This window comes from Salvia splendens, chromosome 11, assembly GCF_004379255.2.
Source record: "Salvia splendens isolate huo1 chromosome 11, SspV2, whole genome shotgun sequence".
In the NCBI taxonomy this organism is placed as follows: domain Eukaryota; kingdom Viridiplantae; phylum Streptophyta; class Magnoliopsida; order Lamiales; family Lamiaceae; genus Salvia; species Salvia splendens.
In genome coordinates, this window is record NC_056042.1 from 15,917,944 (window position 1) to 15,932,241 (window position 14,298).

The window sequence follows — 14,298 nt, forward strand, 5'->3', positions numbered from 1 at the left end:
AAAATCTTCGGCGGAGCAGGCTGTTTGTATTTAGTTTTTTAAGAAATTAAATTTCGTAATTAAAATGCATAAATGGGTCAAAATCAGCTAAACAACCGTTGACCGTTTATTTTTCATGGTACTGTCCATTTTGGACCGAGTCTGGCCCGATTTCAAATATGTAGGAAAAAATCATTCAAAACGGAATGTCTAGGACAAAAATCGTAAAAACGTCATATGGTTAGGACCACATTTAACCTTTACTCTTCCCTTAAAAACAATGAGTCATACCTTTTTATAGTATTAGTTTTGTAATAAAATGAGAGTAGGATGAGTTAATGGAAAATGAAGTTTATGGTTTAGGATGAGTAGGATGAAGTTAATTACCAAAAATAGTGCTCCCTTTTCATTTTAGTCCATCCGCCAATAGGAGTCACGGTTCATTTTTACTATGTATGGCAATAGGTCTCACATTCCACTAACTCATTTCACTCACATTTCATTTAAAACTAATACTATATTCAAATGAGACCTATATTCCACTAATTTTTCTCCATCTACTTTTCTTAATATTTCTTAAAATCCGTGCAGCCAAGAAATGAGTTTTCTAATAGCGGACGGAGGGAGTAAAGAGTAAACGTGACAAGTACCGTTACATGGACAAAAAAAGAAAACTTATGACAAGTAACGGCAGACGGAGGTAGTACATTTTTCCGTTTTGGAACGTTTACCTACAAACACACATTTATTTATTTTTTTTCCATTTTTGGTAAGGAGTCCTACACCTGACGGGGTAGCATTCATCACCATTTTAGAATCACTTTACGTGCTATATTGTCGAATATTTGCATATTGAATAATAAATATATTCCCTAATTAAATATAATTAACTATAAAAATTAAAAATAAGGATAAAATATTTTCGAGAAATTCATTTATTATAAAATTGATAATCATAATTAATATATTACAATTCAAAATTGTATACTAATAAGGTTAAATAAGAATGAAAATATTATTAAAGAAAAAGAGAAACGATTCGAGCTGCCGTTTCATGTCATTTTTGCGTTTTCTCCTCGTACAATATGCCAATCTTCAAGTTTTCAACGGTTGGAAATCTGAAAATCTAATTCATCTCCCAAACCTAGGGGCAGTGAGAGAGACGATTGCACATGAAATCTAATTCATCTCCCAAACCTAGAGGGGGCAGTGAGAGAGACGATTGCACTTGAAATCTAATTCATCTCCCAAACCTAGAGAAAGAGAGAGGGGGAGAGTGCGAGAGACACGACTGCACAATTGGGAGAAAACTATTACGCTCGAGGTCGAATCGAGCGACAATGTCAAGGCCAAAATCCAATAAAGGGAAGGAATTCCTCCGGATCAGCGTCTGATCTTTGATGGCAAGCACCTGGAAGATGGCCGGACGCTCGCCGATTACAATACCCAGAAAGAATCGACGTTGCATTTGGTTTTGAGGCTTCGTGGAGGAATTATCGAGCTTTCCTTGATGATCTGCTGCAAATGTTACGCCCTATAGAAAGAAGAAGTGTGGGCACAGTAACCAGTTGAGACCCAAAAAGAAGGTCAAGCATCCAGTGTTCTGCAAATTATCAACGGTACCACTCCATTTGCAACTGCTTTTATTGGTAGCTCTCTATCTGCTCGAAAATATCCACTTCTCTCTCTCCCCTGATATGGTAATTAAGCAGTTCGTTGGTTGCTAGTTGGAGTTGCGCAGTTGGGGGATTGAAGAAATTCGAGTTGAGATAATTGTTCCCTCGGTCGGAGGGCGATTTGCTGGCGGCGAGATGAGTGCGTCTAGATTTATTAAGTGCTTGACCGTGGGTAAAACATGCACTAGCAACAATTTTCCAACGGATTATGTACCTACTGTTTTCGATAATTTTAGTGCCAATGTTGTAGTGGATGGTAGCACTGTTAATCTGGGATTGTGGGATACTACGGGTCAAGAGGATTACAATAGATTGAGACCGTTGAGCTACTGTGGGGCTGATGTCGTTATGCTCGCCTTCTCTCTAATTAGCAAGGCCAGTTATGAGAATGTCTCCTAGAAGTGGATACCTGAATTAAGGCGTTATGCTCCCGGAGTTCCAATAATCGTTGTGAGGACAAAGCTCAATCTTCGAGAGGATAAGCAGTTCTCCGTGGACCACCCTAGAGCAGTGCCTATCACAACAGCACATGGAGGGGAGATGACTTGAAGAAATCTATTGGAGCTGCTGCTTACATTTAATGTAGTGCTAAGACACAACAAAATGTGAAGGCTGTCTTTGATGCAGCGATCTGCAGCCACCCAAGCAAAAGAAGAAAAAGAAGAGAAAGGGGCAAAAAGCATGCAGCATATTATAATTGGCAAAGAGGATTCACATCAATTATTTGATGATTTCTCTTGTTGTTTAGAAGTGTACTACTCTACTCGTACTCCCCCTTGAAGATGCAATGACCTTTATATTTTGGACTGACTGTATTAGGGAGATATGTTGAAGCATTAACTTAGTCGATTTCACATTCTTAGCAGAAGTTTTCACTATGTACGTTTGTGATTGAGACGTGTGGTAGTATGAAAAATTGCTCCAATTAGGCCTTAGATTGAAAAAAAAAACTTCGGTAGTTAGAGGGAAGACCGACCCGGATTCATTTTTGTGGAAATTTTGGGATGCTTGGAGAGGGAGGGAGTGTTGTATATGGTGTCTAGACCCCACCACACTATTCCATCCGTCCTCTTCTCAATTTACTTATGTCTCTCTTTCTATCCTTCGCATCTCACTCTCGCTCACTCAACCATCACTCAAGCTACCATCAAAGTACATAAAACCTGAGCCTACATATCCCGCAACCCGACCCGCCTACTACGATCCGGTAACTCCTCCTCTCTGTAATTTGTTCCAAATGTTGAGAATGCTCGTGTAATGCTTGAGTGTTTAACTGTTGTGGAGTTGTATCTCGATTCAATTGACAATGGTTTTTAAAGAGATCCACTTACTCCGAAGTTGACTTTACCGATTATGTGTGTTGAATGTGAGTGTGCAGTGCTGCATTGAGTTTCTGATTATCGTCAATTTTTTGTCGAAGCTGCTATAAGATTAAGTTCTACATATACTTTGATATTCAAAGTTGCAGTTCTTGATCTTTTACGAATTAGGTCGAGCTGAATTAAAGTGATCCGTGTGGGGTTTAACTCACATTAGGTAGTGGTCTACTAGAATATGGTGAAATTCATGATTCATCTTTTTTTACAGGTTTCATTTGAACTAGTAGAATGGATATGAAGCAAACCACTTGCGGATCTTTGCTGCAGCAATTGCAGGTAATTTCTCATCGAAGGCTAATTTAGGATCTTGGCTGAGTGCTTCAGTTGCCCTCGAGTTGTTGCGTTCTGACACAGAAATGAATCTTTTTTCCTGCAGAAAATTTGGGATGAAGTTGGTGAAAATGACGAAGAACGTGACAAAATTCTTCCCAATTGGATCAAGAGTACTTGGATGTGTACAAGAGGAAAGTTGACCTGACTGTGAAATCTAGAGCCCACCTTCTTCAGACATTGGCAGATGCTAGAGTTGAACTCACCAATCTATTATCAGCTTTTGGAGAAAAGAAAGGAAAAAAAAGAAAAAATGGAAAAAGGATGAAAAAAGGAAAAGATAAAGAAAAAAAAAGATAAAAAAGAGAAAAAAAAGAAAAAAATATTGTTGTTGCAGTTGAAGGTATTAAAGCACCAGGCAACCTTGCAGGGTCTGAGAGCCCATTTTTCGGCCAGTTGTCGCTTCTTATTGCATCTACTACTGGTTAGTCCATAACTGTGTTATTTTATTTTTTAAATTACACTGCCCTATAAAAATGATAATGCATGTGTTTTTGAGTAGTTATTTGAATTTTTCATTCTAGGGGATTATCGTTGATGTGTAAATTGTACAAATGTCATATTTAGGTTTGCAATTGTTTCCTTTTCTAATTAGAGTTGGAATAGAGATAACACCCGGCAGCCCTTAGAGTTAATAAGATATAATCTCAGTCCAGTCACTCCCTAAGCTTGTAAATGCATCTGTGAATTTTGATTATTGCTTAATATGATGTTGATTTTTGGTGACGGTGTGTAGGAGAAATTGAAGGAGAAGGAAGAAACCTTCTTCAACGGGAGGCCCTTGCCCAACTCTTCAGGCAATGCTCAAGTCCGGATAGTTGCATGATCTTCCTTTATTTCAGTTCTGGACTGTGCAAGCCTCCTTGTGCTGCGTTATTGATCACATGCTAACTAAATGAAGTGTTCTCGAGCACTGGAATTAACGGTCTTAAGTTGCATAAGATATGAATGTATTTTCTAGTAGTTTCTGTTACCTACTTGGAAATATGTTCTGAAATTACTACAAAATCACATAATTTGGCTTACCTATTGTTTGAACCAATAAATTATATGCATGATTAATTAAGGAACAAAAGAAGATGTGGTTTTGATTTTGGTTTGTAATGAGAGAGTTCTTTCTACGGGTTTAATCCTACTGATTATTAGTTTTCTTGCAGATATGAAGGTGGCAGTGAAAAACAAAGTTCCTCTTGTAAGATCGTTGACGTTGAGCTGTGTTACATTACTGTATTAAAAGCGACCATACTTAAGGTTCACAAGGAATATGTTCCCATATATGCATGGAGGTTAGTTAGTAGCATAATGTGTTCTCTCACCTGATTTAGTTATATATTGGGTAACTGAATTATAGTTATATTTGATGTTTTTTTATAGGAATATGTTTTAACCTTTGTCATTTTACTCTCAGGTGTGGTTCAATCTCCTCGAGGAGTTATAACCACGGGGTAAATTTTCAAACGTAACTATATTTTTCTCATTATTGTGTAATGAGCTCATTGCGAAGCACTATTACGATTTGACTATAATCTGAAATAAAGAAGAGATCATGAAATTTAGAATCATTTTCTATTATCTTCTGACATACCAATGGGATGAAATTGATTGGTATCTTAGGGACTAACGTGTAACTTTGAAACCACATTCAATGTTCTTAAATGCTCTTGATTTCTTTAGGCTGTGCAGTAGCCTTTGATATAGTTATTTATAAAATCTTTGATAATATGGAGAGCTTAGCCCTTTAATGAGATTGTGTCCGTGATTCCATATGCACTCTTCTCCTTATCCTGAAATTATTGCTGATGTAAGTTGTGCCAGATTGCAGTGTCTACGAGGTATGGTGGAATTCATGATTCATCTTTTTTTACAGGTTTCCTTTGCACTAGTAGAATGAATATGAAGCAAACCACTTGCGGATCTTTGCTGCAGCAACTTCATGTAATTCCTCATTGAAGTCTAATTTGGGTACTTTGCTGAGTGTTTCAGTTGCCCTTGAGTTGTTGAATTCTGTCACAGAAATGAATCATTGTTGCATTATTCAGAGACTGGCAGATGCTAGAGGCTTGAGTTGAACTCACCAATCTCTTATCAGCTTTTGGAGAAAAGACTTATGCCGGAATTGTAAGTGATGGACCTCATGGTATTCAATAATGACATTTTCTTAAAGCTCTAGATGTTATAGCAATGCGGTAATCATTTCAAGCTAGTGGCATATGTGTAAAATTATTGTTGCTGAAGATAATCTCAATTAGTAAATTTACAATGTTTGGTTTGTGTACTTTTTTGCAGCCTGACAAGACGTCAGGAACGAATAAGGAACAGCTTCAAGCTATAGCTCCTGCACCGGATAAACTATGGAAACAAAAGGATGAGAAGACGAAAGAGAATTCTGATGTTCAATCTCAAATACAGAAGATATCTGCGGAGATTGTTGGAACTAGGGTCCAGGGTGAGAATATCACAGTTGAGGAGTTCAATCTATCCATCAAAAAAATAGATGAGTTTAATGCTCAGCTTCAAGATCTTCAAAAGGAAAAGGTGACTACTTTTTTCATGCTGAGTTTGGTAAATGCTTTTGGACTATCTCTCTAAAGTCGAAACAGTGAACTGTTCTTGGCTTGTTTATCTTGGTTTTCTAAAGTGACAGGCTGCACAAGGTTATTGACTTGTCACCACAGTCACAATCTTTGTGCTTGTCCTTGGCATGGACTTCTTTACTATTGTCACATAAGTACATCCAAGGCTGAATGACGCAACTAGTGTTCAGTCAGAAGCATCTGCAATGACACCCTTGCTGAGCTGGCGAGGCTGTTTTAGCACTAAAGGAAGACAAGAAGCAAAGATTGCAAAAGGTTGTTACTTTTTTGGATGATTTATGATTGTTACTTTTGAATGCAACATGTATAAAATGAATTTTCTTATGATCGAGATCATTATATCTTGCATTTTCTATTTTCCAGCAGGACAAGGAGCTCGAACCAGAGGAGCTTCTCCTAAGGCTGTGGGTTCTGTACCCACTGAGGAGAGTGTAGCTGATGGTATGTGTACAGTGTAGTCATTGTTTGGCATTTGAACAATGTTTCTGGCCAATGTTGTGAACTCCCCACGTAGCTTAGGATTGAGGCAATTCAATGCTGTCTCTTACTTTTGCAAAATCTGTCCACCCCCTGGCCTATCCCAATCCTCATTAGGTTCTAGGTTTTACTTGAACCACAATTTTATGTGCAACACTGTTTTGGCCCAACCATCTTAAGCTTTAAAAATTGAAGCTGGCTTTGTAAATGATACTGCTATTATACCTTCTTGTTTAGAGGCTTAGATTTATAGCTATCTTTTACGACTCTTAAGATATCTTCCTTGACATCTGGAGATAGATGAGTATGATGACCTTGTTTGTCCAGTTGATACATTCAATCCTTTGGAGAAGTCTGAATTTTGGGAAGGGTGGTACGTGGCCTATCTTTATCGTTTACCTATAACAAATATTCAAAAAATAATTTAATCTAACCTTTTATTCATACTTTTTGTGTTTTATTTTCAGAATGCTTCAAAACGGTGTGATATGAAATGGCTGTTGCTGAACTAACCGAACTTGCATCCACCAAAAAGATTGCTCCAGCTGATTTTTCAGAACCCTGTCAGCACCTGAGGAGATAGATGAGTATGATGACCTTGTGTGTCCAGTTGATACATTCAATCCTTTGGAGAAGTTTGGATTTTGGGAAGGGGTGGTAAGTGGCCTATCTTTGTCATTTACCTATAATAAATATTCAAACAATAATTTAATGTAGCCTTTTTATTCCTACTTTTTGTGTTTTATATTCAGAAAGCTTCAAAACGGTGTGAGAGGAAATGGTTGTTTCTGAACTAACCGAACTTGCATCCACCAAAAAGATTGCTCCAGCTGATTTTTCTGAATTTTGTTTAACATTAAAAAAGGTATGCTATGGTTTCCTTGACCACAAGTCCACAACTTAATCCAGGGTTTTTATTTTATTTTATGCAGAACATATTGTTGGTGTTATTATCGTGACCAAGTAATTGGTGTTGCCTGCACAACATATTTGAATTTTGCAGGTTATCACAGGTGTACATTACTGTGGGAAGAAAAAAAAGGAAAGAAAAAAGAAAAAAAGGAAAAAAGATGGAAAAAGGAAAAAAAAAAGATAAAAAGGAAAAGATAGAAAAAAAAAAGAAAAAGAAAAAAGAAAAAAAATATTGTTGTTGCAGTTGACGGTATTCAAGCTCCCGGACAACCTTGCAGTGTTCTGATAACTCATTTCTCGGCCAGTTATCGCTTCTTATTGCCTCTACTACTGGTTAGTCCATAACTGTGTCATATTATTTTTTAAATTACACTGCCCTATAAAAATGATAATACATGTGTTTTTGAGTAGTTATTTGAATTTTTCATTCTAGGGGATTATCGTTGATGTGTAAATTGTACAAATGTCATATTTAGGTTTGCAATTGTTTCCTTTTCTAATTAGAGTTGGAATAGAGATAACACCCGGCAGCCCTTAGAGTTAATAAGATATAATCTCAGTCCAGTCACTCCCTAAGCTTGTAAATGCATCTGTGAATTTTGATTATTGCTTAATATGATGTTGATTTTTGGTGATGGTGTGTAGGAGAAATTGAAGGAGAAGGAAGAAACCTTCTTCAACGGGAGGCCCTTGCCCAGCTCTTCAGGCAATGCTCAAGTCCGGATAGTTGCATGATCTTCCTTTATTTCAGTTCTGGACTGTGCAAGCCTCCTTGTGCTGCGTTATTGATCACATGCTAACTAAATGAAGTGTTCTCGAGCACTGGAATTAACGGTCTTAAGTTGCATAAGATATGAATGTATTTTCTAGTAGTTTCTGTTACCTACTTGGAAATATGTTCTGAAATTACTACAAAATCACATAATTTGGCTTACCTATTGTTTGAACCAATAAATTATATGCATGATTAATTAAGGAACAAAAGAAGATGTGGTTTTGATTTTGGTTTGTAATGAGAGAGTTCTTTCTACGGGTTTAATCCTACTGATTATTAGTTTTCTTGCAGATATGAAGGTGGCAGTGAAAAACAAAGTTCCTCTTGTAAGATCGTTGACGTTGAGCTGTGTTACATTACTGTATTAAAAGCGACCATACTTAAGGTTCACAAGGAATATGTTCCCATATATGCATGGAGGTTAGTTAGTAGCATAATGTGTTCTCTCTCCTGATTTAGTTATATATTGGGTAACTGAATTATAGTTATATTTGATGTTTTTTTATAGGAATATGTTTTAACCTTTGTCATTTTACTCTCAGGTGTGGTTCAATCTCCTCGAGGAGTTATAACCACGGGGTAAATTTTCAAACGTAACTATATTTTTCTCATTATTGTGTAATGAGCTCATTGCGAAGCACTATTACGATTTGACTATAATCTGAAATAAAGAAGAGATCATGAAATTTAGAATCATTTTCTATTATCTTCTGACATACCAATGGGATGAAATTGATTGGTATCTTAGGGACTAACGTGTAACTTTGAAACCACATTCAATGTTCTTAAATGCTCTTGATTTCTTTAGGCTGTGCAGTAGCCTTTGATATAGTTATTTATAAAATCTTTGATAATATGGAGAGCTTAGCCCTTTAATGAGATTGTGTCCGTGATTCCATATGCACTCTTCTCCTTATCCTGAAATTATTGCTGATGTAAGTTGTGCCAGATTGCAGTGTCTACGAGGTATGGTGGAATTCATGATTCATCTTTTTTTACAGGTTTCCTTTGCACTAGTAGAATGAATATGAAGCAAACCACTTGCGGATCTTTGCTGCAGCAACTTCATGTAATTCCTCATTGAAGTCTAATTTGGGTACTTTGCTGAGTGTTTCAGTTGCCCTTGAGTTGTTGAATTCTGTCACAGAAATGAATCATTGTTGCATTATTCAGAGACTGGCAGATGCTAGAGGCTTGAGTTGAACTCACCAATCTCTTATCAGCTTTTGGAGAAAAGACTTATGCCGGAATTGTAAGTGATGGACCTCATGGTATTCAATAATGACATTTTCTTAAAGCTCTAGATGTTATAGCAATGCGGTAATCATTTCAAGCTAGTGGCATATGTGTAAAATTATTGTTGCTGAAGATAATCTCAATTAGTAAATTTACAATGTTTGGTTTGTGTACTTTTTTGCAGCCTGACAAGACGTCAGGAACGAATAAGGAACAGCTTCAAGCTATAGCTCCTGCACCGGATAAACTATGGAAACAAAAGGATGAGAAGACGAAAGAGAATTCTGATGTTCAATCTCAAATACAGAAGATATCTGCGGAGATTGTTGGAACTAGGGTCCAGGGTGAGAATATCACAGTTGAGGAGTTCAATCTATCCATCAAAAAAATAGATGAGTTTAATGCTCAGCTTCAAGATCTTCAAAAGGAAAAGGTGACTACTTTTTTTCATGCTGAGTTTGGTAAATGCTTTTGGACTATCTCTCTAAAGTCTAAACAGTGAACTGTTCTTGGCTTGTTTATCTTGGTTTTCTAAAGTGACAGGCTGCACAAGGTTATTGACTTGTCACCACAGTCACAATCTTTGTGCTGTCCTTGGCATGGACTTCTTTACTATTGTCACAGAAGTACATCCAAGGCTGAATGACGCAACTAGTGTTCAGTCAGAAGCATCTGCAATGACACCCTTGCTGAGCTGGCGAGGCTGTTTTAGCACTAAAGGAAGACAAGAAGCAAAGATTGCAAAAGGTTGTTACTTTTTTGGATGATTTATGATTGTTACTTTTGGATGCAACATGTATAAAATGAATTTTCTTATGATCGAGATCATTATATCTTGCATTTTCTATTTTCCAGCAGGACAAGGAGCTCGAACCAGAGGAGCTTCTCCTAAGGCTGTGGGTTCTGTACCCACTGAGGAGAGTGTAGCTGATGGTATGTGTACAGTGTAGTCATTGTTTGGCATTTGAACAATGTTTCTGGCCAATGTTGTGAACTCCCCACGTAGCTTAGGATTGAGGCAATTCAATGCTGTCTCTTACTTTTGCAAAATCTGTCCACCCCCTGGCCTATCCCAATCCTCATTAGGTTCTAGGTTTTACTTGAACCACAATTTTATGTGCAACACTGTTTTGGCCCAACCATCTTAAGCTTTAAAAATTGAAGCTGGCTTTGTAAATGATACTGCTATTATACCTTCTTGTTTAGAGGCTTAGATTTATAGCTATCTTTTACGACTCTTAAGATATCTTCCTTGACATCAGGAGATAGATGAGTATGATGACCTTGTTTGTCCAGTTGATACATTCAATCCTTTGGAGAAGTCTGAATTTTGGAAAGGGTGGTACGTGGCCTATCTTTATCATTTACCTATAACAAATATTCAAAAAATAATTTAATCTAACCTTTTATTCATACTTTTTGTGTTTTATTTTCAGAATGCTTCAAAACGGTGTGATATGAAATGGCTGTTGCTGAACTAACCGAACTTGCATCCACCAAAAAGATTGCTCCAGCTGATTTTTCAGAACCCTGTCAGCACCTGAGGAGATAGATGAGTATGATGACCTTGTGTGTCCAGTTGATACATTCAATCCTTTGGAGAAGTCTGGATTTTGGGAAGGGGTGGTAAGTGGCCTATCTTTGTCATTTACCTATAACAAATATTCAAAACAATAATTTAATGTAGCCTTTTTATTCCTACTTTTTGTGTTTTATATTCAGAAAGCTTCAAACCGGTGTGAGAGGAAATGGTTGTTTCTGAACTAACCGAACTTGCATCCACCAAAAAGATTGCTCCAGCTGATTTTTCTGAATTTTGTTTAACAATAAAGAAGGTATGCTATGGTTTCCTTGACCACAAGTCCACAACTTAATCCTGGGTTTTTATTTTATTTTATGCAGAACATATTGTTGGTGTTATTATCGTGACCAAGTAATTGGTGTTGCCTGCACAACATATTTGAATTTTGCAGGTTATCACAGGTGTACATTACTGTGGGAAGAAAAAAAAGGAAAGAAAAAAGAAAAAAAGGAAAAAAGATGGAAAAAGGAAAAAAAAAAGATAAAAAGGAAAAGATAGAAAAAAAAAAGAAAAAGAAAAAAGAAAAAAAATATTGTTGTTGCAGTTGACGGTATTCAAGCACCCGGACAACCTTGCAGTGTTCTGATAACTCATTTCTCGGCCAGTTATCGCTTCTTATTGCCTCTACTACTGGTTAGTCCATAACTGTGTCATATTATTTTTTAAATTACACTGCCCTATAAAAATGATAATACATGTGTTTTTGAGTAGTTATTTGAATTTTTCATTCTAGGGGATTATCGTTGATGTGTAAATTGTACAAATGTCATATTTAGGTTTGCAATTGTTTCCTTTTCTAATTAGAGTTGGAATAGAGATAACACCCGGCAGCCCTTAGAGTTAATAAGATATAATCTCAGTCCAGTCACTCCCTAAGCTTGTAAATGCATCTGTGAATTTTGATTATTGCTTAATATGATGTTGATTTTTGGTGACGGTGTGTAGGAGAAATTGAAGGAGAAGGAAGAAACCTTCTTCAACGGGAGGCCCTTGCCCAACTCTTCAGGCAATGCTCAAGTCCGGATAGTTGCATGATCTTCCTTTATTTCAGTTCTGGACTGTGCAAGCCTCCTTGTGCTGCGTTATTGATCACATGCTAACTAAATGAAGTGTTCTCGAGCACTGGAATTAACGGTCTTAAGTTGCATAAGATATGAATGTATTTTCTAGTAGTTTCTGTTACCTACTTGGAAATATGTTCTGAAATTACTACAAAATCACATAATTTGGCTTACCTATTGTTTGAACCAATAAATTATATGCATGATTAATTAAGGAACAAAAGAAGATGTGGTTTTGATTTTGGTTTGTAATGAGAGAGTTCTTTCTACGGGTTTAATCCTACTGATTATTAGTTTTCTTGCAGATATGAAGGTGGCAGTGAAAAACAAAGTTCCTCTTGTAAGATCGTTGACGTTGAGCTGTGTTACATTACTGTATTAAAAGCGACCATACTTAAGGTTCACAAGGAATATGTTCCCATATATGCATGGAGGTTAGTTAGTAGCATAATGTGTTCTCTCACCTGATTTAGTTATATATTGGGTAACTGAATTATAGTTATATTTGATGTTTTTTTATAGGAATATGTTTTAACCTTTGTCATTTTACTCTCAGGTGTGGTTCAATCTCCTCGAGGAGTTATAACCACGGGGTAAATTTTCAAACGTAACTATATTTTTCTCATTATTGTGTAATGAGCTCATTGCGAAGCACTATTACGATTTGACTATAATCTGAAATAAAGAAGAGATCATGAAATTTAGAATCATTTTCTATTATCTTCTGACATACCAATGGGATGAAATTGATTGGTATCTTAGGGACTAACGTGTAACTTTGAAACCACATTCAATGTTCTTAAATGCTCATGATTTCTTTAGGCTGTGCAGTAGCCTTTGATATAGTTATTTATAAAATCTTTGATAATATGGAGAGCTTAGCCCTTTAATGAGATTGTGTCCGTGATTCCATATGCACTCTTCTCCTTATCCTGAAATTATTGCTGATGTAAGTTGTGCCAGATTGCAGTGTCTACGAGGTATGGTGGAATTCATGATTCATCTTTTTTTACAGGTTTCCTTTGCACTAGTAGAATGAATATGAAGCAAACCACTTGCGGATCTTTGCTGCAGCAACTTCATGTAATTCCTCATTGAAGTCTAATTTGGGTACTTTGCTGAGTGTTTCAGTTGCCCTTGAGTTGTTGAATTCTGTCACAGAAATGAATCATTGTTGCATTATTCAGAGACTGGCAGATGCTAGAGGCTTGAGTTGAACTCACCAATCTGTTATCAGCTTTTGGAGAAAAGACTTATGCCGGAATTGTAAGTGATGGACCTCATGGTATTCAATAATGACATTTTCTTAAAGCTCTAGATGTTGTAGCAATGCGGTAATCATTTCAAGCTAGTGGCATATGTGCAAAATTATTGTTGCTGAAGATAATCTCAATTAGTAAATTTACAATGTTTGGTTTGTGTACTTTTTTGCAGCCTGACAAGACGTCAGGAACGAATAAGGAACAGCTTCAAGCTATAGCTCCTGCACCGGATAAACTATGGAAACAAAAGGATGAGAAGACGAAAGAGAATTCTGATGTTCAATCTCAAATACAGAAGATATCTGCGGAGATTGTTGGAACTAGGGTCCAGGGTGAGAATATCACAGTTGAGGAGTTCAATCTATCCATCAAAAAAATAGATGAGTTTAATGCTCAGCTTCAAGATCTTCAAAAGGAAAAGGTGACTACTTTTTTTCATGCTGAGTTTGGTAAATGCTTTTGGACTATCTCTCTAAAGTCTAAACAGTGAACTGTTCTTGGCTTGTTTATCTTGGTTTTCTAAAGTGACAGGCTGCACAAGGTTATTGACTTGTCACCACAGTCACAATCTTTGTGCTGTCCTTGGCATGGACTTCTTTACTATTGTCACAGAAGTACATCCAAGGCTGAATGACGCAACTAGTGTTCAGTCAGAAGCATCTGCAATGACACCCTTGCTGAGCTGGCGAGGCTGTTTTAGCACTAAAGGAAGACAAGAAGCAAAGATTGCAAAAGGTTGTTACTTTTTTGGATGATTTATGATTGTTACTTTTGGATGCAACATGTATAAAATGAATTTTCTTATGATCGAGATCATTATATCTTGCATTTTCTATTTTCCAGCAGGACAAGGAGCTCGAACCAGAGGAGCTTCTCCTAAGGCTGTGGGTTCTGTACCCACTGAGGAGAGTGTAGCTGATGGTATGTGTACAGTGTAGTCATTGTTTGGCATTTGAACAATGTTTCTGGCCAATGTTGTGAACTCCCCACGTAGCTTAGGATTGAGGCAATTCAATGCTGTCTCTTACTTTTGCA

The 14,298-nt window shown here is 36.9% G+C and overlaps 1 pseudogene; it reads left to right on the forward strand.

Annotated features, from left to right (window-relative positions):
* The first annotated feature begins 1,079 nt into the window (after positions 1-1,079).
* The window catches only part of LOC121755592, a 29,817-nt pseudogene continuing 16,598 nt past the window's right edge, over positions 1,080-14,298 (forward strand).